This window comes from Oryza glaberrima, chromosome 2 (assembly GCF_000147395.1).
Source record: "Oryza glaberrima chromosome 2, OglaRS2, whole genome shotgun sequence".
In the NCBI taxonomy this organism is placed as follows: Eukaryota; Viridiplantae; Streptophyta; class Magnoliopsida; order Poales; family Poaceae; genus Oryza; species Oryza glaberrima.
Window position 1 is genome coordinate 12,718,290 of NC_068327.1, and position 26,252 is coordinate 12,744,541.

Here is a 26,252-nt window from a genome sequence, read left to right on the forward strand (position 1 = left end):
TTTCATGTGAAGATGCTTAACAATGCGCTATTTCCTTCATCTGTACAACAAAAGAAAAGCAAGCATTAATCTACGCAGGAGAAAACACATCAGCGCCATATATATATATATATATATATATATAAACCATGAGACCGTAAGAAACCATCGAGGGAGCAACCATGTAAACAACAACGACGTGAAACCTAAACTAATTAAATGAAACACAACATATCCAACTAAGTGTAATCCGCAAACTAAATAACAAAATAATTTAAGAAATGAACATGGCACCCACAAAACTGTCACAGTGCATCTCCTCAAGAAGCAAGGTCCAACAAATGATGATTGCCTGTAACGCTCCAGCAAATCATCCTTACCCTAGCTAAAAAAAAACAATTCGGTCGTAAGAACAACAATAAATCCTAGAGATGGAATTTATAAACTGCAGCCTCAGTTCAACAAGCACCGGAGAACACCACCAAGAAAGAAAAATAATATGTGGTGTGCTGGAAGATCAAATCGAAGCATAGAATTCACAGCTTGGAAAGCAAACATCTAAATTTCAGATGGCAAAACAAAAACAGATACATCTAAACTTTGTCATCAATTTTCTACCCAAGGCACTTGTGATTTAGGTACTTGAGTATTAAATTTCCGCCCCCTTGGTTACGCAGCCACAAAACCTTTCCACAAGGATGCTAAGCAAACAAAGAATAGATATACAAAGAATGATATATACCAATTGGGCACAAAAGAACTAATGCACAGAAAGTTCAACAGCCTCACTCGCGACGATTACAATGACGCGATGGGAGATGTGTTTCAACTTTGATGTAAAATACTCGGAAAACATTAATGCAAAATAAAATGCCTGAACATGTCAACTTTAAGAAGGGAAAAATTGACCTAAATAAGGGAGATGATGTTAGATCATACTATCAGAGGGTAGTATTGCTTGCCCCATTATTATTCGTTGGTTATATGTAACACCTGATGCCCAGGAAATAGCACAAGCATATTGAAATCATCAAAGAATAAAAACAAATTATATGCAGGAGGCGTGCCACTGGGGCTAATTACATATTGTACTTTCTAATGCCTAATTACATGTATGTTTTCATTGCTTCAAGCATGAATTTGTCACGGTTATCCATAGGACAAAACATGACAAAACATAGATGAAACAATGGATAGGTAATTTTTAAAAGAATCACCAGAGATCTATATATAAATGCCACCAGATAAATGAAAGCAATGTATAAGGATGCAGAATTGAGTATTGAACAAGCGAATAGAAAAACATACCAAACAGTAGAATGTTAGTGTCGGTGATATGGGCCCGGGGGTACCGAGATCAGAGGGAGAAAGGCTGCCCTCAGTACCCACGTGGCACACCCCCCCCCCCCCCCCCCGCGGGGGGGGGGGGGGGGGGGAGGGTGAGCCCGACCACTCCACGCGGCCACCACGCATATGGGGTTAGGTGGGCGCCCCTCAGTGCCCACCTAACTGCTTTCAATGTGACTGCAACAGACGCACCACGCAATGCGGCGTGCTGAGCGTTTGACCGGACTGTGCCTGGCCGATTGACGGATGGGACGGTGGCAAGCCCCGACTCCCTCTCTAGCACACTCCCATCCAAATCCTCAATTCTCACCCGCTGCCCCCGGCCAAACTAACAAAGGGGGGCCTCACAGTCCCCCGCTCGAGGGGTTAACCCTCCGACAGTTAGGATTGGATAATCTAGAATAGTTTATTGAACGCATTGAACTACATCTCTTAATATGCTCTAAGTGAAGTAATTAAAATCTGGAGACCTCCCTAAGAAAGTAGGAAGAATTGACACAAGACCTACTATTATCCATTTGTGGTCAAGAAACCAGGAAAGCATATGGTAGTCATATATCCAACATTTGTGAAAGGAGATGTGTTAGAAATGCAAATTATCGAAAGTATTATTTCTTGAAGTGATGACAATGAATAAAAGATAGTACCGCATTCATCTTTTTACGTCTTCCTTAGTTCCTATTGATTTAACTGAGAAACGCTGAAACATCAGGAACAATATGAGCAAGAACAATATGTTGTCTAATGCTACTATATCTGTAAGCTTTTGTGTACATCATTGATTCATTTTCCTAATGACCTGCAATAGTAACGGTGAAGAAAATGATTATAGAGATTTCGTGGGGTCAATTAGATGGGATGAAGGAAGGGGATATTAGATATAGGGATGTACCATGATCAATGGCACTACTGGAACTCGCCTTCGATTTAGCACAACACTAATGAGGTAAATTAGAACATGAACAACCAGACAACTACCCTACCCCTGCATCAGAAATATGAAGTTGCATCGATGAGTTTTTATCTCAGCCGTCATAAGCAGTGAAGAAAATCAAGCAAAACTTGTAATTGTACCAACAAGTGAGATGGACAGATGGTTGCACCTCATTAAAAATAAAAAGGCCCAAACCTCCTCTCCCCACCTGATGCTGGCCTCCTCCCTTGTTCCCCATCACATAGCTCCAGCTGCTGCTGCCATCTCTCCTGCGCGACATGTTCAGAAATCTGGCCACCCTCACTGTATGCAAAATTGAAGCTCATCAGAAAAGACTGCAACAAAGAACAACCAAGCAACTCCTCTGAGCATAGCCTTGCCACCTCTTAATTATCATTGCATAGTGATGTAAACACATTCATGAAACAAAAAAATTATCCACAGGCAGAGAAACACGCAACCTTTGATCACGTGAACACGAGAAAGGATCAGTCATTCTGTGCAACTCCATTATCCTCATATACATAATAGAATCCGCACAAAATTGGAATCATGCTGCATCAGTAAAGATTCGGGGATGAGAGGAGATTTCTTCCCGTAACTCACCGAGATGGCCACTGAGAAGAGTCATGAGGGTGGAGCTTGGACGCCGCCAGCCACCTGACTCACGACTGCTACGAGCAGCGGAAGCAGCAGGGCGAGGAATCGCCACCAAGGTTGAGCGCCCATTGTCGCCGATTGAATTGGTAATTTTTTTTTCTCTCTTGTGAAAGGGATGAACACCGCGGCAAAGACAAGGTGAAGGAGGATCTGAGACCCTTCGCGTTTCTGTTGCGGTCGATTCGTCCCCTCGTTGTCGTTGACAACAGCAAGTTACTCGAGGAGAGCTCGATCCTGTGTCCGCTAGATCAACCACAAACAAAAGCCAGTACTGCTTGAGATCACAACACACAATCGTCACAGCTGCACAAAAGACAAAGATTGGCATAGATTACCTTGGCCCTTGGGGCGACATGGGCCATGAGAGCGGCGGCGGCATTGACGACATTGTTCTCAATGAAACTGATTGTGGAGTTGATGATGAGTAGTGTGATGATGCCCACGAAGTCCTGCCAGTTCGGCGGCTTCCCCTGAAAACCCCAAACAAATCAACCCTCATCAATTCAATCAAACCTCTCACAATCCCTCACATGCCATGCTCTGAAACATCATTAAATTCATTACTACTTACTCCTCCATTGGCGAGAGCGATGGCCATGATTGTCACAGCCTCCATGACCTAGGACAGCGGGTTCCACATGAACCCCAAGAACTTGAAGAACTTGCTTTCCTGCACACACACACACAAACAAACAAACATGAAAAAAAAAACTTTGCATCATTGAATCGATTCCTAAACAGAAGAAACTTTTCTCTACTGGATCTTGGGAGAGAAACTGCGGATTGGGTGGGTTACCTTCTTCTCCACGAGCTTGTTGGGGCCGAAGAGGTTGGCAGGTAATTAGCATTAAAGATGAATCCATCCTAAGCACAGTGAAAATGCAATCATTCCACCATTTGTTATTACCTGTCAAATATACTACAAAGAGAATTCAGGTCCCAACAGAGATATAAGACAAATTTCTACAGCTAATGCAAAGATTGGCAAAGTGCAGCAGAATAGCACGCTGCTAGATTCAAGGAACTAAGAAATAACACGCTTTGTAAGTAGAAAACTATCTATTCTAAGATACTTTTGTAGGTCTTTCTCCAAAGTAATGATAATACACAGAAATAAATGATGTTATAATTCTGAAATGCAGGCTAAAACATTTTAGGAAGGAAAGCAAAGCATCTTTAAAATTCTAAGTATCATGCCATCTTTAGAAAAGGACAATATGGCATTCCGGCAGGCTGGACCATATGATTGGCTAAAGCACATAATAATCCATTCTCATCTCAGAATATATTTAAATTGTTGGATGTATTAACTATGAACAATGTTATTCTTATCTGGATAGACATGGTTTTCATATTGTGCAAGGGAAGAACTAACAGTGGTGGATCATTAGTTACCAGTGTTGCAAGATGTTCATCAACCAGATCCAAATGATATAAAAGGAAATTGACTTATAAAGTTGACCTACCAGCTAGACGAGTACAGGATAGACCACCAGAAATGCAAAACATACACTACAATCAAAATGCTCTTACACTACTCGTGAAATAGTTTATACCAACTCCAAGTGTGATCATATCCACTCCATTGAGTTTTTCAACAGGCAAAGCCAAATATTCACATGCAAAGGATCAATGGTGAAATTTATAGGCTGCAAGGACATGGGAATTACAGAGAGAAGGTGAATTGGGATACTAAACATTTCATATCCAACTAAAATGGAAAGCTTGAGATGAACCAACATGGCCAGTCAGTTGCGACAAATAAAAGGGGGCAGTAGCATTAGGATGGAAGTCAACATGTACTTCTGGAGTTGCAAATATCTCAAAAGTGCACAATAACTATTAGTTCCCTGGCACAAAATGCAAAGCAAGCAAAAAAAATGATGCCATACCATTTTGTCAATGGCAATGCGAAATGTTCCAGGAATAGAGCATAGTCATATCAGCGCACAATAACTATTAGTCCCCTGGCACAAAAATGCAAATACCAATTAGTTCAGGTTAACACTGATAGTTCCTTGCCACCAAAACTGCAGGTTAACACTTAACTATGGCATTCATAAAGTCGTATCAGTATGACCAAATAACCAAGCATACCAAGTAGCAAAGAACAGTTGTTGTGGTCCGTCCATGTCTAGCTTTGCAATGAACATATGTCAACTTACCATACGAAGTGTTTCCTTCCGAGATTAAAACAACAGAAATAAATCCATGATATAAACCTAGTTAAAAATTACAATTGCAACGGCACAATAAGATAGATCTTACGAAATGAATGAGCTTCATTTTTTGTCTACCTCCCCATGGAAATCAATATCATGATATGTTCCTAGAGGACAAATGTTGAAGTGCAAGCACATCAGAAAAGGCAGTAAGCAAAAGGCCTTTAAATCTTTCTTATGCACTACATGGCAGCATATTCAGGGAAGCTTCAAGAGTTTCAAACAAACAAAACCAATCAAAATATTGCACAAAATAGCTGATATAGGTGATGGGACAAATAAACATAAAAGCCTCTCTTACTAAAAAAACAAACAAAATGTGTCAAATCATAGATTTTGGACTCTGCTCATGCAATGAACAATTCAATCAAAAATAAATTGGAACATACATGGTGATTCTGTCGTACCATAGGATATACATTTTGAGAAGATTCGTGAATGAGACAACTGTCTGGCAAAGGTTCTCAAATGATGGTGCATGAAGATAACCCCTAGTTGGTAACACCAGGTTTTCAATTCCATGAGCCTAAAATCAATAAAAAAAAATCAGTTATCTGACCCAAAACTGCTAGCTATTTGAACATTCTCTCATGAGCAGTAGGAACAAACAGAGATATGCAAAGTTAGGGAAATAGCATGAAAATAGCACATCAGTTGTAAATTACATAAAAATAACGCCAAGCTAATTAGGCAACAAGCAAATAGAGCACCAAATATACAGTTACATGTAAAATAAGCAGAAGGCATTTCATGAACACTATAATACCTAACCAGCATTTTTCTGAGCTAAAACAATGGTTGCCATAACCTGTCATTTGGGTTGACCACGACTACTTTACATAGCACAAACCTTGCACTATCAGGTAAGAACAATCTACCTAACAAACAATTTGCTGACCCATCAGCGAAATAATGGCACTTTGAGTATTTTTCTCAAACCACTGATCTTATGGATGCCAAACAATGACACCTTCAGTAATTGCTCTGTTCACATTGCAGTATTGCATAACTGAGACCATTGGAACTTGATTACGTCAGATGCACAATGTGTTTTACGACAAGGCCATGCACCCCCTTGTTTTTTATTTTAAGATAATGTAGGCTTTATTGATCTCAGATGCACCTCCTTGATATCAGAGCAATAAACAAATGATATGTAGGAGCCAAACATGCAGGAAGGAATTAATAAACAAAAGCTGCAAAACTTGGTTGACAGAACACATATTATTCAGCACAAGCATTGGTCGAATAGTGGAATTATTTGGCTGTCTGACTACCTCATATAGGCACCTGGCAAACCAGCCTTTCATAAGATTCGCTCAGTGTCACGACATCATAGACTCCAAGCTTCTTCAACCACATAATATTGCTGGGGCATGGATGAGCAGAGAGCAGAACATGCTGATGAACCAAAAGAAAAGCGCACAATTAGAGCAGAGCAAACTGAAACTCTCAACGAATCGTGAAATCGAAACATCAACGTTGCAGGGAAAATGGTCCCAGCCATCCACACACAGGTCCAAAATCTCCAAAACACTAAACGAGACGAAACTGGAACGACAAAAGCTATATGAAGAAATTCTCTCCATTATGCAGTAGGAAGACCTAACCCTAAACGGTTGGAGCGCAAACTGCCATGATTCCTAGCAACTCCTGGAAGAAGATGCATTATAGGGTGAAGGCGTCGCCGGCACGAGATGAATGTGGAAGCCACAGCGATAAAAGAGGGAAAAAAGCTCAAAAAAGTAACTGAAATCAAAAGAGGGGAGAAAAAAATTTTCCCACCATGTCGACCTGATCCCACCAGTAGAAGTGCGGTTCGAAGCAGCTCTTGACGACGTTGTACACCACCGTCGGGTAGAACAGCATCCTCGCACCGACACCCACTGCTGCGTGCTTGGCGTCAAAAACAGAAACACAATACCACCCCCATCCTCCACAGCCGCTGCTCCGCCATCAGAGTGAAGCAGCTGTAGCGCCACACCATCCCCACCTCCTCCGCCGGAATCGCCCGGAAGCTCCTCGATCTGCTTCTCTCCCTCCACCCAACCCAGAATGACCAGATCTGTAGACCTGCCTCAACTCCATCATGCCGTTGATCTTTGCGCTCGCCACTGCCTTCATCGTCGTCACCATCGCCGGCCACCTCCGCACCAATCCTTTCCCTTCTCCGGCTGCGGCACTTCCTCAACTCCCCCGCGCCGTTGGTCTTCGCGCTCGCCACCGCCTTTGTCATCGTCGCGGGCGGAGAAGACGGTGACGGCGGAGGTGGCGCGAGGCGGACGCGGAGCAGAGACGGCGACGGCTGCGGCGCCAGCCGCCAGGTGGAGGTGGAGGCGGGGATAGCGGCGCGGGTGGTGGCGGTCAGCAATGGAGGCGGCGGACGGTGAAGGGTGGACCGGCGGCGGCGGGCGGCCGAGGGAGAGGGAGAGAGAGAGGGTGAGACGAGAGGGAGGAGGCGGCGACGTCCGGGAGAGGGAGAGGATGAGACGAGAGGGAGGAGGGGGCAAACGCGGGACGGCGGCGGCGCGAGGCGGCGGCGCGAGGCGACGGCGACGACGGTGGCGCGAGGGGAAGGTGGAGGAGGCGGCGGCGGGGAGAGGGACAGGATGAGACGAGAGGGAGGAGGGAGCACACACGCGGTGGCGGCTAGAGTTTGGGTGGGTTAGTGGCATCATTTCGCGAAAAGCTCCCTCTTCTTCCAGAGTTTACAGCGCAGTCCGCGATTTTTATCTCCTTCGCACAGAATATCCGGTTTCCATAAGGGCCTCCATAAAAAATAATACCACATAGGTACTGTTCTAGAGGGACGTCTATCGAATTAAACGGAAATAGAAGGATTTTTTTGCAAAAATGCCACCCCGCCCGAAATCCTGACGTGGCATGCCCCCTCGCCCGCCCCTTGCGCCCCCCGTAGTATACTCCGATATTTAGTTGACTATGTTCATGATATTGAAACTATACTTGACTAGAAATAATGATAGTGTGTAATAATGTCAGTGTGTTGCAACAGGTAAAAATATTTTTGAGTCGCTATATATTATACTCTCTAGTTTTGGACCAAAAGCTTATTTCTTTATTCCTTTTCAGCTCAGCCCAGCCTTCTATCTCTCTTTGTTTGGCATACCTCTTTTTGACCCAGCCTATAAATGGAGCTGTAGGCTAGCTTGCATAGTTGACTGCCGTATTCAACCTCGAAGGACCATCTCGGGCTGTTTGGCATGCCTCTTTTTGTCCCAGCCCATAAGTGGAGCTGCTAGCTTGCATAGTTAACTGCCGTCTTCAACCTCGAAGGACCATCCCGAGTCCATACTATGCTAGAACTGATCATCCATTCAAATCCGATCGAATCCGATTGAATATTTCTCGATCTCCCACAATTGGTTGAGTGCTTCATGATACACTCGATTTTCTCTTTCCGTTTTTATCAAAATCGAGCGAATATGTAAAGCTCGGGATAAAATTTTAAATTGAAATTAAACCCGGTGATTTAAAACGAAATTGAAAGGGACAATTATTGAAAAAAATGATGAGAGAGTAGTGGAGAATCATTTTTGCAATCAATTAGAGGAGAGAACGCATAGGAAGGCACGCATGGGAAGGCAAATCGACATGGCGGCAATGCTAGGAGAGAAGGCACAATATGAGAGAAGTCAACAACGTGCAAACCAAAAGAGAAGACGCATGATTTGTTTCTCGAAGTTCAAATTCACGGATCTTACGTCACCGTTGAGGGGCCATAAAGGCCGGGTCTATTTCAACCATTTCCCCACGAGGTTTCACAAATGCACTCGATTTCACTATTGATTTTTCTTCCCTTGCGAAGTCGAAATCAAAGCCTTCACAAACTTTTCGATGCACACCACAACTTTGGGTGTCCATCGGCGATGCCTAGCCATCTAGGAGACCTTAGTCCTCAAGAGTAACAAACACAATCAAAAAATTGCTTGCTATGAACTCAAGTGCTAAAAGAATGGAGTGAAGCTCACTAGCTCTCAACTTCTCAATCTCTCAATCATACTCTCTCCCCTTCTCAAATCTTTCTCACAAAGAGACACCACCAAGTTAGGGGAATGGGGAAGGCTATTTGGCTTTGGATGTGTTTACTTTTGCCCAAGAACAACAACCACTCAAAGGAAGGGGTGGAGGACTTCATATACTCGAGCCTCTCAAAACTAGCAATTGGAGGTCAAGATTCCATTTTTCAGAATTTTCGAAACATTTTTGGAAATATCTGAAAAACACCTTAGAGCAATTTCACTGTTTGCAGTCATTTTCAGAGTTTCGATTTTTTTCAAAAAAAAACTCCGAAAACAACAGAGAGCAAAACTAGGATTACTGCTATTTTTTGAATTTCCTAAATTTTTCATAATTTCCAATAAACACCAGAGCAAAACGGCCATAGCATTTTGCTTGGGAGTCTGCTATTGGTGATCTTGGACTCTATAGAAAGCTCACTCAGAGAACTCCTCAACTTAACCAAAATTAAGGTCTAAATTCTAAAACCACTCAATGGATAGCTTAACGCTTGGGTTTCTCTCAAGGTAGCACTAAGATAGGTCACTTTGTGCACGGAGACATAAACAAATACATCAAAGTTGCATTGCTAGTAGGGGTGAAATCGGGTCGGGTTGGGTCGGATCTCACACTTCCCATATCCTAACCCACATTTTATAATCGGAATCGGGTCGGACACGGATAATGTCGAATACGGATATAAGTTCGGATAATATCGGGCAAAAATATGGGCCAAATACGTACCCAAATGGATACGTACTATCTCGGTTATAAATACTTATTCGGATATCAAGTCGAAGAAACAATCATAAATACCATATAGATAATAACCATTCAACAAATCTATATCCATAATGCGATTATATTAGGTCATCAGGGGCTTAGGAAACAAGACACGGTAGTACAGTACGTGACAGGCTCACAGCCACAAGCTAAAAGTAGTACAGTACGTCAGTCACAGCCACATGCCAAAATATCACCAATTCTTCATAACGGAGACTTATAGTCATTACAGTCACAGGCTCACAGCCACATAGTACTCCAGTACATAATACCAGATGTCAACCAGGAAACATCACCATTTCACAAGAGTCTTGAGCCAACCAGGAAACATAAACCATTTCACGTAAACCATATTTAAGGACAAGACACTCAAATCATCCGTAGGAGACGACGACCGGCGCACACGGCTGTCACGGCAGGCCTGCACACGGCAGGACGGCACGACGGAGATGGCGACCGACGCAGGCCGTGCAGCAGCGGTGGTGACGAGCACCGTGGGAGCCGGCGCCGCCGGCGCGGGTGGCGCCGCTGGCAGCCGTCGCAAGGGCGCGGCCGCGGCAGGAGCCAGGAGGAGACACCGCGGTAGGAGCCAGGAGGAGACGCCGTCGCCAAGAGCCCGTGACGGCAGGAGCCAGGAGCCGCCGCCGCCCAGGAATAGGAACAGACGAACAATCACTCCACTCGGTCTCCTCATCTCTCTCCTATTTCCTCGGGTTAGCAATACTATTGGGCCGGTGAGTTTTGGGCCTGGTTGTTGGCTTTTTGGCGAATTTTTTTTATTTTTAATTTTTTTTATTAAAAGTTTTACAAAAATAATTTTCCATTTTGAAAATTGACAGAAGTAGTCGCCTACCGCCCTCTGGGAGGGCGATTTTTCAAAATCGCCATCCCAGAGGGCGGCGAAAGTGACGTGGCAGACGACTGTTCGCTCTCGGGCGACGGCCGTCAACAAAATTTGCAGGCAGCCCCCTTGCCGCCCTCCGCTAGGGCGATTTTGTACTGTGCGGAGGGCCGCCTGCAAATGGGCGGCGAGGAGGCATGGAAATTTGCAGGCGGCCCCCTTGCCACCCTCCAATAGGGCGATTTTGTACTGTGCGGGGGGCCGCCTGCAAATAGGCGGCGGGGGGCCTGGAATTTTGCAGGCGGCCCCTTTGCCGCCCTGGGGGAGGGCAATTTTATACTGTGCTTTATTTGAGAAATATATTTTTTTATAAATATCAATAGTTATCAAATCTTTTTATATTGAAAACTGTACAAGATTAAAATCTCCAAGACTGGTAAAATACAATTTTATTATTTTTTAGGGCCTATTTGGAATGTCATCGTACAAATTTTTTGTTAGTGCCAAAATATAAGCAAGTTTTGGCACTACCAAATCTTTGGTAAGGTAAAATTGCATTTGATCATATTTGGTTTGCTGCCAAAATGTAAAATTGTAGTGAAGAATGTTCTACATAATCTCAAATCTAGATTAGGTATTACCAATGAATAGGCTTCAATCGAAATCAAACACAAGTACTATTAAAATTACCAAAATATTGGTAGGGCATGTTTTTAGTAGCAATCCAAATAGGCCCTTAGTCTTACGCATACAAAAATTCACCACCATAATTAAACATTGTAATGATAAGATAGATAAGAAGTGCCATCGATACACGGTACAAATTTGTCGATCCCGACGAATCAAGCATGCGGTAACCTATCGGCCCCTTCTAGGTCGGTCAGAATGCATTGCATTCTCGTGGTCCTTCAATCGTTGATACTCTACTTGTGTTTCTGACTCTGTTATCTTCTGGCCATGATATGATGGAGTGACATTGTCGATCCATCGAGTAAATCCACACATCCTTGGATTGCCCTGTAAAAATAGTAATGTTATTCAGTTTGGGTAGTAATTTTGTGCAAATCATAGCGGATTTTGTAAACGGTTAGACATACAACGAAATCGTTGTCTACATTGGGGCAGACAAAATATCTCCTTCCAAATGTTTGTTCAGCAAAGGATGTAGCCACCTGGCAGCGATCTCTGCACCCACACTTTGGACGCTCGGACCATTTAGGTAACCCTAATGGATTGTTCCTCCAGTCTAAGCTTGCAATTTCCACCCGACGTTCGTACTCCATCCAAGCATGAATGAACTGTATGGTCGGTTCAGGTTGCGTTATCGGCCCGCCACTTGAAGTAACTCTAACTGTGTCAATCCATTGTACGAATTGACATTTCCTTACATCCTCCTATGTACATCCATTTTGGGATAGTTAAGTTAATGATAGTACTGAGGAGTGATGAAAAGAATAGTTGTAATTACCACGAAATCATCGTTGACAATGTTTGGACACACGAAACACCTTTGTCCTCAAGTTCGGTGCCTTATGGACCTTATGACCTGACAACGGTCACCACAACGACACTCCGGACGCTCACGCCACATGGGGAGTCCTAGGGGATTTACCTGCCATTCTAAAGCCTCAGCAGCAATTCGGCGTTCATGCTCATCCTTCCGCCTTAGGTAGTCTGATCTTGTTTCACTACGTGGGTATGCACGTGTTTCGTCGTTTTGTGGGTTCTCCATGTCTACCCACTCGATGAAGTTGCACATTGGACGATATGTCTGCGTAAGATGTTACAATTGTGTACGAAGAAGTTAGTTTTTTTATCCATTTGAACTTCGAATAGATGAAGCATACTTGATCAAAGTTCGCGCATTGGAAGAATCTCCTGCCCCGAGTTTGTATCATGAGGGAAGACTTGAGTATGCATCCATCCCCACAATCGCACAAAGGACGGTCACACCATGGTGGAAACCAACCAGCAAAAGGATCGCTTCGCCAGTTGAGACGCTCAAGGAATGGCGCTTCCATTTTCGTTAGTTGTGTGCTAGTGGGAAAGAAGATATGAAGAGGTTGCCTTCAGATTGTCAATTATATAGCGTCGTTTTCAGTGTAATAGATGTGAACTCAATGAGATACATTATTCATTAGATCTCCTTATACTCCCAGGGTACATGATCACCCTCTGATATAACAAGTCCAGAGAAGTCCTCATTTGCCCAATCAGTGGCCATTACATCACCTTCCTCATCGGATGATGCGTCGTCATCCGCTTGCTCATTATCCGAATCTTCCCTCTCCATTTCATCAACAATTATACCGACTCTCTCCCCCTCATCCGCCATGCCCATGGCTTGCTCCTCCCTTGGTTGATTTTCATCATTTTGCATCGATGGTCCAACAACATCCCCTGCATTGCTAGGACCCTCTACATCTTCGGTTTGCATTGAAACATTTATATCTTTCTCTTGTACCGACACAAATATAACGAGGGGCCATGACCGTTCAAAAGCCATTTCCACATACCGTCTCCAAGCAGCAGTGCTGTCCATCGGCATTAGTTCCCAAAAATAACCTTCTGTTGCACGACTCACTACAACTGATACTGACATTGTGTAGACTTCTTGGTCTATTCTAAATCCTCTCAACAACCAATTATAAATTGACTGAAATGTTCTCTCCGCAGACCTATCGATGCCCTTAGATGTCATTACAAAATCTGACAGATCAACACCATCTGAACCAAATCTAATATTTCCTTCTCCGTGAACTATCTGAAATGTGACCTTATTTGACATTGTGCCTGATGAAAACAATAACTACGTTAACCTCGCATTTCTGTACTACGCCCTAAGTTACATTCTCTACAATATTGTTCTCCAAAATTCTAAAAGTAGGTTACATTCTCCAGATCAAACTAAACTACATCTTACAATTAACACTACTGTCTATGTCTCAATTCATACTATTATATTCTATGCTCTGGATCTACACATATGTGCTGTGTGCTACAGATCTGCTAAAATATATGGAACTAAAACTAAAACGCAACATATATACTCAAACATAACATATTAGTACAAATGCAAAAGATGTATGGGAGCAAACCTATGATGAAGTGAGCGAACCAGCAGGGCTTCGCCGCTCCCCTTCTGTTGCCCTCCCCTCTCTCTCTTTCGTTTTTTTTTGGATTTTTAGTAAATATAATGAAATTTCAGAGAGGGGGGACTGGGCTTTATAGGGGGGAGGCAAAAATCGCCCTCCCCCAGGGCGGCAAGGGGGCCGCCTGCAAAATTCCATGCCTCCCTCGCCGCCCATTTGCAGGTGGCCCCCCGCACAGTACAAAATCGCCCTAGCGGAGGGCGGCAAGGGGGCCGCCTGCAAATTTCGTTGACGGCCGTCTGCCACGTCACTTTCGCCGCCCTCTGGGATGGCGATTTTTAAAAATCACCCTCCCAGAGGGCGGTAGGCGACTACTTCCGTCAATTTTCAAAATGAAAAATTATTTTTGTAAAACTTTTAATAAAAAATTAAAAATAAAAAAATTCAGGCTAGCTTGCCTCAAATCTGGTTGGCTGGTTGTACAGACTACGTAATACGGGTACTATCCGTATTTTTTACCGGATAATCCGTATCCGTCGGATACTGCGCTCCCAAACCCGATCCCATATCCACCAAAAATAACCCGTATTCGAACCCTATATCCGTATAAAATTTCGGGTACCCGAATTTCTGACCCGAATTTGTCCCGAATCAATACGGTCGGGCAGTCGGGCGGGAAATACCCGTCCCGTTTTCACCCCTACTCAATAGTACGGTATTGCTATACAGAAATACAAATAGGAAAAGAATTATACCAATAGAAATGTCTTCATGCTATCTTCCTTTGTTTTAAGGGATGCCAACACCGAAACCGTTTCACTGTATATTCTTCAAATGATTGATGCGGGCTCCTTTGTGCCTTCAAATAGCCTCACGGTTCATCACGACATAGTCGTCACTCGCCCTTCACCACCAAATTTGGTCCTCCAGCGCCAAGCATTACTTGTGTTTCACCGTCTTACCATAGTACTTACTTTGTACTCCACATCTTCGATATCTTCACTTTGTCATTCTTTATATCTTTAGGTGTCATGATCTCTCTTGAGCGTCAACACCCTTTTTTAAAAAAAATTCTTGGGACCTATTTCACTCATTCAACTCAATGAAATTATTAGTTACAATGATTTGGTTGTCAACCTCCACTTGTTGACCAACTGAAGGTATGGATAAAATGATATGAATAAATGATGGGTATTAATCAATACCACAAGTTATATACTCAAATGTGAAGATTACAATTAAATGAAAGTGAATAACTAGGATCAAATATATGCATAACTAAGGTATATGATTTGCTCCCCCTAAATATATGCATTCAAAATAATTTTGAGAACCAAGAGCATGCATAAAAAGATATGAAATATTGGGAGTTTATCCTATACAAAAATAAAATACATTTATCAAATATAGGTTCTAAAATAAATCCATACCTTCATCATCTCCATGTTCTCAATATAAAGAAAGTAAACAAGTGATAAGGCTCAAACAAAACATTAGTCTCACATGCATATGTCAATCACATGGAAATATTATATATGAGCATATAAATATGTGCATGGAGAGAAGGAATGATACATTATCTACATGCACTTCATCGTTGTTGTGATTTAGGTCCACCGTCAACGAACATCTCTATCTCAACTCACATCAAGTCCGGGAACCACCTCTCACAATTTGCACTTTCATATCCCACATGAGACACTAGACAAAGAAATGCATATGAAAATATTAGTGTCATATAATTGGATTTATCATTAGTTGCCAAAACCAAATTAATGACACTTAAACTTTCAGTATTATAAGTAACTACATTGCTAGAGGGAAAAAATACAAGTAATTCTTCATGATACTAAAAGCAACTACACTGCTAGAGGGAAGTTGTCGGTGATATGGGCCTAGGGGTACCCCAAACAGAGGGAGAAGGCCGCCACAAACCCACGTATCGCCTCCCAAGGGGGGTCGGGCCCAGGGGTGGAGCGGTGGCTTCCTCCCGAGCCAGAGGTCGGGTCGACCCAACCCCCTCCTCGCTCTGATTTGCGTGCGCGCCCTGGGCAGGCGTTCCTAGCGCCCAACTACCATGTTTAATAAGGTCTCGTCTGCCGTGGCACGCCGCATTTAATGCGGCGAGCATGCACACTGACAGGCCACTTGCAGCAAGAATGACGGATGTGACGGCGGACAAGGCGTTGTGCGCATGCGCCTACTGCTAGCAGGGGGCATGGCCTGCATCTGCCCCGTCCCGTCGCCATTAATGAGGGTTTTTTTGCCTCTCACTTGGACTCGGACCAGCATTTTCTCCACGCAGGTCCGTTTGAGAGATCCCTACTCCAAGGTGGGGCTGGACGGCCGGAAGTTGTCGATAGTTAAGGAGGAATGACATGGACGTCCGCCCGTACCGCTCGGCATGATGGGATGGGGCCCATGTCGCGGTAAGGCGCGCATGGCTTCACATGTCGGGAGGACAAGACACACATTAATCCTATAAAGGATGTTTTCCTTTCCCTCGAAGCTAGGTCTTGGGCCTTTGTGGTAACCCCTTAAGATATAAAAGGAGGTCCATGCCTGGGGGGAAAGGAGGATCCGAGAGCCGAAAGCGCTTGTACTTTCCCACCAGAACCAACCACACATAGGAGTAGGGTATTTCGCTTACACAGCGGCGGGAACCTGTATAAACTGACTACGTCCCCATCACTCCCGAGGGGCCTGACCCCCTCTGCATCACCTTCCCTTCATCTGTCAAACCTTCACCCGCATCCCTGGTCTGAACCAGAAAAGGGGCCACCACAGCCCCCGCTCGAGGAGTTTACCCTCCGACAGAAGTAAAAAAGAAAGAAAGAAAGAAATTTACATCGATTTGAGAGTAGAGAAAAATAACACAAGAAATTTACATCGATTTGACAGTAAAGAAAAATAACACTTCGCAATAAAGTAACCCTTCACATTATTAGAAGTAAATACTAGTAGAGAAAAATAACACTTCGCATTATTATAAGTAACTACATTGTTTGAGGAGTTATAAACAATGATAAAATTTACATCGATTTGACAGTTTTGTGGTGCAGTTTTGTTTTGTTTTGTTCCTCTGTATTTTGCATGATTTGGCACAGGTTCAAAGGACGTGGGATAATTTTGCATGATTCTAAATATAACTTACTTATAAGTACTTCTAGATTTGAATAAATTACTTCTTATATATTTATGAAAATAAATTCAGTAAAGTCTAAAAGTAATCCACAAAAAAATATAAAAGTAACTTAACACAAAATAAAAGTAAGTTATCAGGACATTTAAATTAAAAGTAAATTAGTTGTGGCGGTAAAAACATGAGTCTATATAGAAATTAAATTGAATCAACATAAATTATAAATTATAGAACTAACTAAAAACAACAGTAAAAGTGTCATATTCACAACATTATAAATGTCTAAGAAGTAATTTAATCCAATGTAAAAGTAATTAACATATTTGATAAAATTAACTAAACATATAATAAAAGTAATTTACAACACATATATTTCTTTCATCAAAATATAATCATATGATATCTTCTTATAAAGATTAAATTGCAACGAACATAATGTTATAGTCGGACTCTGTATCAGATAAGTAATTTAAGAGAATTTATTTAAAGTTTAGGTAGTAGGTGGGCTCTGTGGCCAAGGCAACACATGATATTGATAGGTTGGAAAACTTCAAAAGCATTGTGTGTGTGTGTGCGCGCGGTATTATTTTTGGATAGTGAGAGGTGTGGAGGTACTATTTTTAGTAACAGCAAAGGGTTGCTGCTTAGAACAATCCTGTGCACAGGCCTGATGTAGTCACCTCCTTGACAAACATACCCCAAGGGAAGATGAATTTTATCCCTACTAGCAAAAATGCTCGTGCGTTGCAACGGGTGAAAAAATTTCAATGCCAATATACGCTTCACATGCATAACCATGTCAATGATAATGTTTGTATCGATTGTTACAGCTAAAACATGTCATAAGGAAATTGGAACATCTTCAATGTAACGGTTCAACCTCGGCGACGACAATATTACCTATGCCTCCTTTACCCAAAAGAATTGGATTATTTATGTGGTTGTACACATGTACTCTTTCAGTTTCATTCTTTGCAACTAATAGTAGGATTAATCAAATTCTACACTGTCTCGCATGATCTCTTAATATATATATTATTTTTACGGAATTGCTACATCTCTGTCAACAGATTATTGACTGCTCAATCTGTCGTTTTTTGGTCCATTCGTTTTGTTCTGTGATTCGTGCATAGTCTGGGTTTGCTCTGTGTGTTGGATTGGGTTATCTGGATTGGATTGGGCTTAGTGGGTCCCACCTTTACTGTTCAATTTTGAAATCCGCGCCTGCTTTCTGGTTCCTTCCAACACGGGGAGAGAGTGAGGCGAAATTTCTTTCTTTTTCCTCTTTTCTCTCGTCGTCTCCGTCGAGGTGATTAGCCTGGCGAATCTTCTCGTTGCTGGCTTCTCGCCGGCGTCTCGCCGGTTTGTCTCTTGTGGTTTGCTTGTTCCTCTTTTCATGAGCGTTTGTGCTTGCATCCTGCTACGTTTTGCTCTTTTCCCCTACTTTTTTTTGTGGATTTGCTCTCTTCTTCACTGTTCGCCGCTGAGTTTTCATCAATGTTTGCGTATCACCGCCGTGCCGTGCTTGTGTGCCGCAGTGCCAAGTAACGTGGTGATTGCATCGATTTGTTCAACTAATTCGTGTTTTTTAATTTTTTTATTATAGGGTTTTCTCTGTGTTTTGCAGCGATCTGGATCTCCTTCTACGAGTTAAATATGATGAGTCCCCTTATTTTGTTGATTTATATGGATCCATTTTTTTTTGCTCTTTTCCCTAACTTTTTATGTGGATTTGTTCTCTTCATCATTGTTCGCTGTCGAGATTTCATCAACGGTTGCGTATCACCGCTGTTGTGATTTTGAGTTTTAATCTCTATTTTTGCGAGGAGACGGCGGATCTGTTCGTCGACCATTTTTCTTCAGCGATTTGCTTCTTCCCTGATTCGGCCATGTGTGTGGTTGAAGCCTTTGAGTTTTTGTTGCTTTTGCCCCTATTTTCATTGTTTTCTACTGTGATTTTGAGTTTTAATCTCAATTTTGTTTGGGTTGTAGGTTATTTCTTTGGCTGAAGCGTCGATTTGGAGCTGGCATCTCAGGTGAGTTATTTGAGTGTTTGTTTTTTTCTTATTTGTATGCGAATCGGTGGATCTCCTGTTTGGTGAATCCTGTAGTTTATGGGTACAATTGCTGTGGATTTGTAAAATGTGTTTGAAATGAATCGATCTGATGCAAACTGTTGTATACTCGTCTGATTTGAAGCGTGCTGCTGAGACTGCAGAAATCATAGAGAAAGCCTGTGATGTATCAAATGTGAGTTCTAGCCTACTTTGTCCTACCTGTTCCTCCATGAGTAACACCAATAATTTGTTTCAGTTAGTGTTGACTGAAGCACTAAGAGAAAGGCACATGGGATATCTGCAAGGTTTGACATGGGATGACACTATGTGAATAAAAGCCCAGGCGTTTTCAAAGGCTTTGCTAATTTTGAAGTTAAAAATGGTTTGGACTTTGATGGCAGAAACCAAGAATTGCCGGTAAGTTCCAAACCGTATTTTTTCTTTGGAACAATTATAACCCAGAAATGTAACTTTGTCTAGGTCTGTTAAATAAAAAATGGAATAAGTGTATAACATTTTGTAGCTGTAGTACTATATAACTTTGAAAAGTTTATCACTGTTTCAAATGATGTTTAGGGTGGTGGAGAAAGTCTTAATCAGTTAAGTAAGCGCTGCATCTCCTACCTGAACAAAGTTGCTCAGAATCATATCAGCAAGTATCAAACTATCATAAAAAAAATTGAACTTTTACTCCATTTCATTTGTGTATGCCATTTTGCATCTAATCCTGACTAGCTGCTATCCTACCAATTAAGAACTCTGAACCTTGAAGATGTTTTGTTGATGCGGGTGATTGTTGTCGGCTATGGTGCAGCCATATTGGAACTAAAATACTTTTACACTGACAGGGGAGCTTTGTTATATCTGCAGGTTTGATTTTGGTGACCAAAATATTTGATTTTGTATCATTTACATGAAATTGAATGTAAAATTACAGGTTTTTATAACTGTAAATTTGATATAAAAATACTGTAATTTTATAAAGATGGCTCATACATGTACTTTGTCTATGTTTCTTGACTATCTTGAAAATTCCCATCTTTAATACCTTCAGATGGAATATTCTAGAAATCACTTTTGATATATATATATATATATATATATATATATATATATATATATATATATATATATATATATATATATATATATACGGTAGCGCTACATGGCGCGTCGCACGCGCCATCAATTTCCTAGCGCTCCTCTGATCAGCTCTCGTTCCTTGTTTTCCGTTTTTCTTGCCAGCTCATCATATCCGCCTCCACATCCCTTCCGTTTTTTCCGTTTTTCTCCCTATCCTGCCTACGCACCCCGTGTTCTCACTCCCATCCGAGTAAAAAAGGCGATACTACTCATCTATCCTCTATCTGTCCCCCTTGTTACCGAGTTAAAAAATTGTTTATACCATACAAATATCTAGAGTGGTGATTTCTATCCCGAACTCAACTATGAGATTGTATAATTTTTTCAGTTAATAATTATCTATGATATTGTAAGATTTTTTTAGTTAAAATCTTACTCTTTTAACTTTTTACTGTATCTGTAAGTTTCAGATTCAGATTTAGTTTATTTTGTATGTTCCTCATTCAGAGGGAGTTTGGTTTAGTCAGCTATGAAAATAATGTATCTTGATTGGTGTGCCAAATTCTGAAACTTAATCCTGTCAATTTGAAAATTCCAAGTATATTATCTGATGATTTGATTTAGTCAGTAATCTTACGTTGCAAAGATTGAAACTAAAACAATTTAGTATGCAAGATTCATAGTATACTTATTTTTGATAAGTTATCTTGCATATTAGCCTGAAACAACATTGAAACAAAAAATCGAGCAAGACGCTTTCATTGTTGATTTCTGCACTGGTATTTTCATATGTTAATTTTCTGTCTACCAATTTGACTGAATGTTTCATTTTGTTTCCATTTGATAGCAGAGTCGAAGTACTTTGTACATCAACATCCAAATCAAAAAACCAAAAGAAGATTCTAAAAGTTTGAGGTGCGGTCTGAATTCTGAATTTTAGACGCAATTTGAAGATCAAGAAACAAATGAACATGTCACTGGATTCAGATTCAGAAGAAGATTCAAAACAAGATTCATAAAGTGGTAAATGTACCTTCAGATTTATTAAGTGCTTGAATTTTGACTTCAACTCTTTCCCCCTGTGCATTGTTCGTGATCCGCTTTTGCTCCTGAATTTGATCTTTGACTTTTCTTGTACCTGCAACTTTACTTGCAAAGTATATGAAATCTGATATGCTTCAACTGAAATCTGATTTCCATGAACGTTGTGCAGTTGGTACATAAGTAATATAAATTCTCTAATATATAGATATACTTTGTGTAGTTTCTAGATACATGCCTAAATCTGATATACTCTGATTTTTTTTGACATATTTGCTGTTGACTTTGGATGTAATATAAATTCTCTGAAATCCAAATTTTGATATAAGTTCGGTTATGAATATAGTACATATGCAGTACATATTTGCATGAGTTCTAATATGACCAGAAAATATGCAATGCAAAAGTCATATGTCATTATGTTGTTCAACCTAAGAATACACATAACATTTTTGTAAAGTCTTAAATCTACAAGATATCAATTACATATTTTTAGTATTGAAATTACAGTTTTTGTTTTATGTAATTCTTATACAAAATGACTGTAATTTAAGAATTAAATTTAGAATGCTGGTGAATATTCTCAATTTTTGAAGCATTGCGTTTGATTTGAAATGTTTATGGCAACTTTCTGTAATTTTGAGTTAAGTTTTACATTATAAGGTTTGGTTATTTGAATATTTTGCAGTCATTTTTTTTGTTTTGAATCTCTGTTTATGTATGAGTTCTACATAGTTTACAGATTATGTGTTTATATTTCCCCTAATAGAGATTTAAAGATTTTTTAGTTCTGCATGAGTTTTGATATCCGATTTTGCATATAATATTCTTGTTCTCCACTAATATTTCTCAACTATGTTGAAACATGCAATGCAAAACTCATATATCATCATGTTGTTCAACCTAAGAATACACATAACAATTGAATTCTAAGATAATATGATATGTGATGTTTATATAAAGTCTTTAGTCTACAAGATGTCAGTTACATCTTTCTATTATTAAAATTACAATGCTTGTTTTATGTAATTCCTGTACAAAATAATTGTAATTTAAGAAAAAAATTTAGAATGCTGCTGAATATTCTCAATTTCTGAAGCATTGTGCTTGATTTGAATGGTTTATGACAACTAGGAGCAATTTTTAGTTTAGTTTTATATTATAATTTTTAGTTTTGAAGTTTGATTTGATTATCCAAATACTCTAACATCTATTTATTTGCAGCTATATGTTTGTTTTGCCTGATAGAGGTATTGCATCTAATTTTCTTATTCTGAACTAATACATATGAGTACAGAAATTCCTACCGTTAATTTGTTTTGTAAAGTTCTGTGATGTTTCTGTAAAGTTTTAAGTCAAGAATTTTTTTTGTTATGAATTTAACTGGTAATTAATTTTGATAGTTGAAGATTTATGTATAAAATGTAGACCCATAACTCAGAAGATATTTTTTTGGAGTGATGAAGCTTTGTGAATTTTTTTGATGGAGATTCATATGAAAATCCGAAGCTAAACACTCAAATATTTCAATCTGTGAACACTCTGAAGTCAATCTACTTAATATATCACCAATTGAACATTTCTGATTTCTGATTTGAGGTGTGTCCTGAATTCTAAATTTTCTGACATTTTTGTTGCTGTCAGTAATATGTATGTCTGAATTCTGAATTACTGATTGACTTGTGGGCTTAATTCTAAATTTGTTGTTAACTAATTAGCTCTGCAATAATGTGTTTGACTCCTCTATTTCTAATTGACTTGTGGTCTGTTCTCTGAATTTCTACAGTAATGTGTCAGCAACTCTACATTCTGGTTATCTAATTTGAGTTGTGGTGTGCTGCATTAGAAGGGTCCTCAGAGTGACTTTAACTTGTTTAATTTTTACAGTTCAATCTCATTCAACAGAAATGTAGATCAATATTCAGAAGATTTGAGTTAAGTTTTGTGATTTATTCTGATGAAGATTCATATCAAGAAGGTTCAAAGAATTCTTTTTCTCCCTTTAAATCCTTTCTGAGCCGTTGTTCTTTTATTTGGGCTTTTAAATTGACTACAATGTTAATTTGGGCTTTCATGTGATGTAAATTTTGTATTCGGGCTCAATCTGGGCTATTTGATTGGGTCGGGTTGTGTTGAGCCCTTTGCAAATGGGCTTCCAAACCTGTTTGTGTTTGTTCATTTATGTATTTTTAATTTTTATTTGTCAAATAATATTAGCTATTGGATCTAGATCTGTTGGTTAAAAAATTTGACAGATTAGAGGTCCAAAAATCTGTCGACAGTGTACTAGACAGTCCCTTATTTTTATATGATGCGCTATTAAGAATATTAGCTATACTTAGCAAAGTAGTCTGATAATTGCATATAGAGACGTGCAGGGCCTCCAATATAGGACAATAGATCATGGAACACAGGCCATGTAGGAGATGGAAACAATCGATGGATTCTATCCGACCCAAGCCTTGATCAATTTGATCTCGTTCCGAGAAAAAAAAAAGCTTAAGCAAGACTTGTTTTAGATCCGCACATCAGAACATTCCACAAACGCTTTGGAAAAACCAAACCGACGAGGTAGACGATAAAGGCATTTTTTTTCCAATGGTACAACAGCTATTAGGAGTTGAGGAATAAATTGAAAAGACGTTGCCTCCTACCTTCCTTCACTCCTCCTGCCTCTCTTGGCTTCAGGAATACATTTATGTGTTCGTATGATACCAGAGCCGATCATCCCCATCAAATCTAGTTGAATATTTTTCGATCTCTAAAAATTTATCGAGGGCTTTTGATCCACTTAATCTCCTCTTTCCTTTTTTTTTCCCAAAGTCGGAGCGAATCTGTAATGCTTGGGACTAAAAAGAACAGGGAAAAATCGTCGGTCGGTCATCATTGACAACAGTTAAATGGAGATTAAATCCAACAAATTAAAGCCAAATTGAAAGAGAAAATACAGGGGAAAGCAGGGCGAATCCAACGTGGGTGCAGGGGGTACCCCTGGAGCACCCCTTTCGATTTTTTCACCATGAATGATAAACTAAAGGTCCCTAGATGGCTGGAGGTTGAAGAAACTGTGTAATTGAGCGCCCTCCCCCCTAATTTTTTGTTCTTGGATCCGTCCCTGGGAAAGGATGAGTAAGGAGTGGAGAATCGATTTTTTCAATTAACTAGAAAAAATGCCCGTGCGTTGCAACGGGTAATGCTATTTTAATTTTATTGTTGTTATACGGTTTAGCTAGGGTAAAATTCACTATGGGAATTCGCTTAGATATTTTTTTCGAAAATCATAAGCTGCAAGAGTCCGTATTTCATCTCAAGTTAGTTAGCATGCAGGTTTTTTTATAATGGCATGGTTCCAATTTTCCCTTTTTTTAATGATATTTCTTATACGACTCTTTTTTATTTCCAAAAGCAAATGAGCTTAAAATACAACTCAAACATGGATCTGTATTTCTAAAAGCGAACGAACTTAAAAACCCTACTCAAACACGGATGACGTACCAAAATATTGACAAAAACATCTTCAATTTTTATAATAGTAGAGATTAGAGGAGAAAACATACGAGGAAACAGATCGATGTGGCGGTAGCCTTAGGGTTTAGCTCGGGCGGTGCAGCGGTGGATGTGATGTGGCGGCAGCCTTAAGGTTCAGCTCGGGCGGTGCAGCGGTGGATGGAGGCGCGCGACAGCGGAACGGATACCGGATCGGATTGGACACCTATTGAGACGTTTTTTTTCCCTTTTTTTAACTAGAAAAACTGTCCGTGCGTTGCAACGGATAAAGACGTTTTTTCAATGATATATTAAGAGCCGAGCAATAAATTGAAATATTGGGATCACTATACATTATAATTGAAAAAGGTAATAAAAATTCTAATATTGGGATCGCTATAGATTATAATTGAACAAGTTAATGAAAATTTTTCATGGGTTTTGGACTAAAAGCCTTCCTTCCTTTTTAAACCTAGGCCAGTCCGCCACCTTCCTCCATTTGGCCTGCTGCCTTCGACCCATCAAATCCCTCCCTCTATTTGGCCTGTTTCATTCGACCCATAAAAATCCGGCCGAATCTTTCTCGATCACCAAAAATTGGTTGAGGGCTTTTATCCACTCGATCTCCTATTTCCCTTTTTTTTCCAAAATCAGAGCGTAAAACTCTGGATAAAAATGATAAGGGAATATCGCCATCATCATCGACAACTGTTAGATTAAATCCGACCAAATAAAATCGGGAACATCATGGAGAAAATGATAAGGGAGGAGTGGGAATCGATTTTTTTCAATCAAATTAGAGTAGAAAACACACGATCGATATGGCGCCGGCGCGGCGCCAGGGTTCAACTCAAGAGACGTGCAGCGAATAGATTGGATTAGAAAACCGGATGAGAAAAACCAAAAACGCACGGAGAAAAAACCGGTGACAAAAAAGTCGATGAATAAAACAAAAGGTCCAGGAGGCGCGGTGGACAGATCGGATGTAAAAAACCGGAAGAAAAAAACAGTAGCGCGTGCGCACAAAAAAAACTCTTCCGCGTGAAAGAAAAAGTCGGACAAATACAGTGGCAAGAAATCCAAACGGACTTTTTTTTTGGTTTTGTTTACTGGCGAAACTTTTTTTTTCCTTTTTTTAATGGAGTCGGTCGATTTGTTTTTCCTTTTTTTTACTGACAGCAGAAGCTTTTTTTTATCGCTTCATGAGTCGGACATTTTTTTTCTTTCTTTTACCTTTTTAGTCGGACTTTTTTTTCCTTTTTTACTCGGGCTTTTTTTTCCTTTTTTTACTCGGACTTTTTTTTTCTTTTTTTACTGACTATGGAAATTTCTCGTACTTTTTAAGTAGAGATAGAGATTAAAACCGAAATATAAAATTAAAATCGATTTAACACAGATGACGTATCAAAATACCGGTAAAAATATTTTTAATTTTTATAATAGTAGAGACGTATGTGAACTTTTGTTTAAGGGAGTTGGACTTTTTTAGAGTCGGATTTTTTTTTTACGACAGAAGGTTTTTCTCACTTTTTTTTTCCGTTTTCTACGGTTTTCTCGCTTTTTTTTCC

The 26,252-nt window shown here is 40.3% G+C and overlaps 1 long non-coding RNA gene across 45 annotated transcripts; it reads right to left on the minus strand.

The window, feature by feature from the left end:
- Positions 1–7,800, minus strand: LOC127762167 (uncharacterized). 45 transcript variants are annotated; one of them, XR_008015409.1, is made up of 11 exons: positions 6,928–7,796; positions 6,420–6,543; positions 4,813–5,668; positions 3,717–3,839; positions 3,492–3,590; positions 3,256–3,390; positions 2,867–3,163; positions 2,430–2,563; positions 1,974–2,311; positions 278–364; positions 1–40 (listed from the first exon to the last, which is right to left on the minus strand). It is a non-coding gene; the product is annotated as an uncharacterized LOC127762167 (long non-coding RNA). The 45 variants fall into 45 exon arrangements; XR_008015423.1 differs by having other exon boundaries at positions 2,219–2,311; positions 6,928–7,794; XR_008015426.1 differs by having other exon boundaries at positions 1–2,311; positions 4,813–4,887; positions 5,018–5,100; positions 5,189–5,668; positions 6,928–7,792.
- Between the last annotated feature and the right edge of the window lie 18,452 nt (positions 7,801–26,252).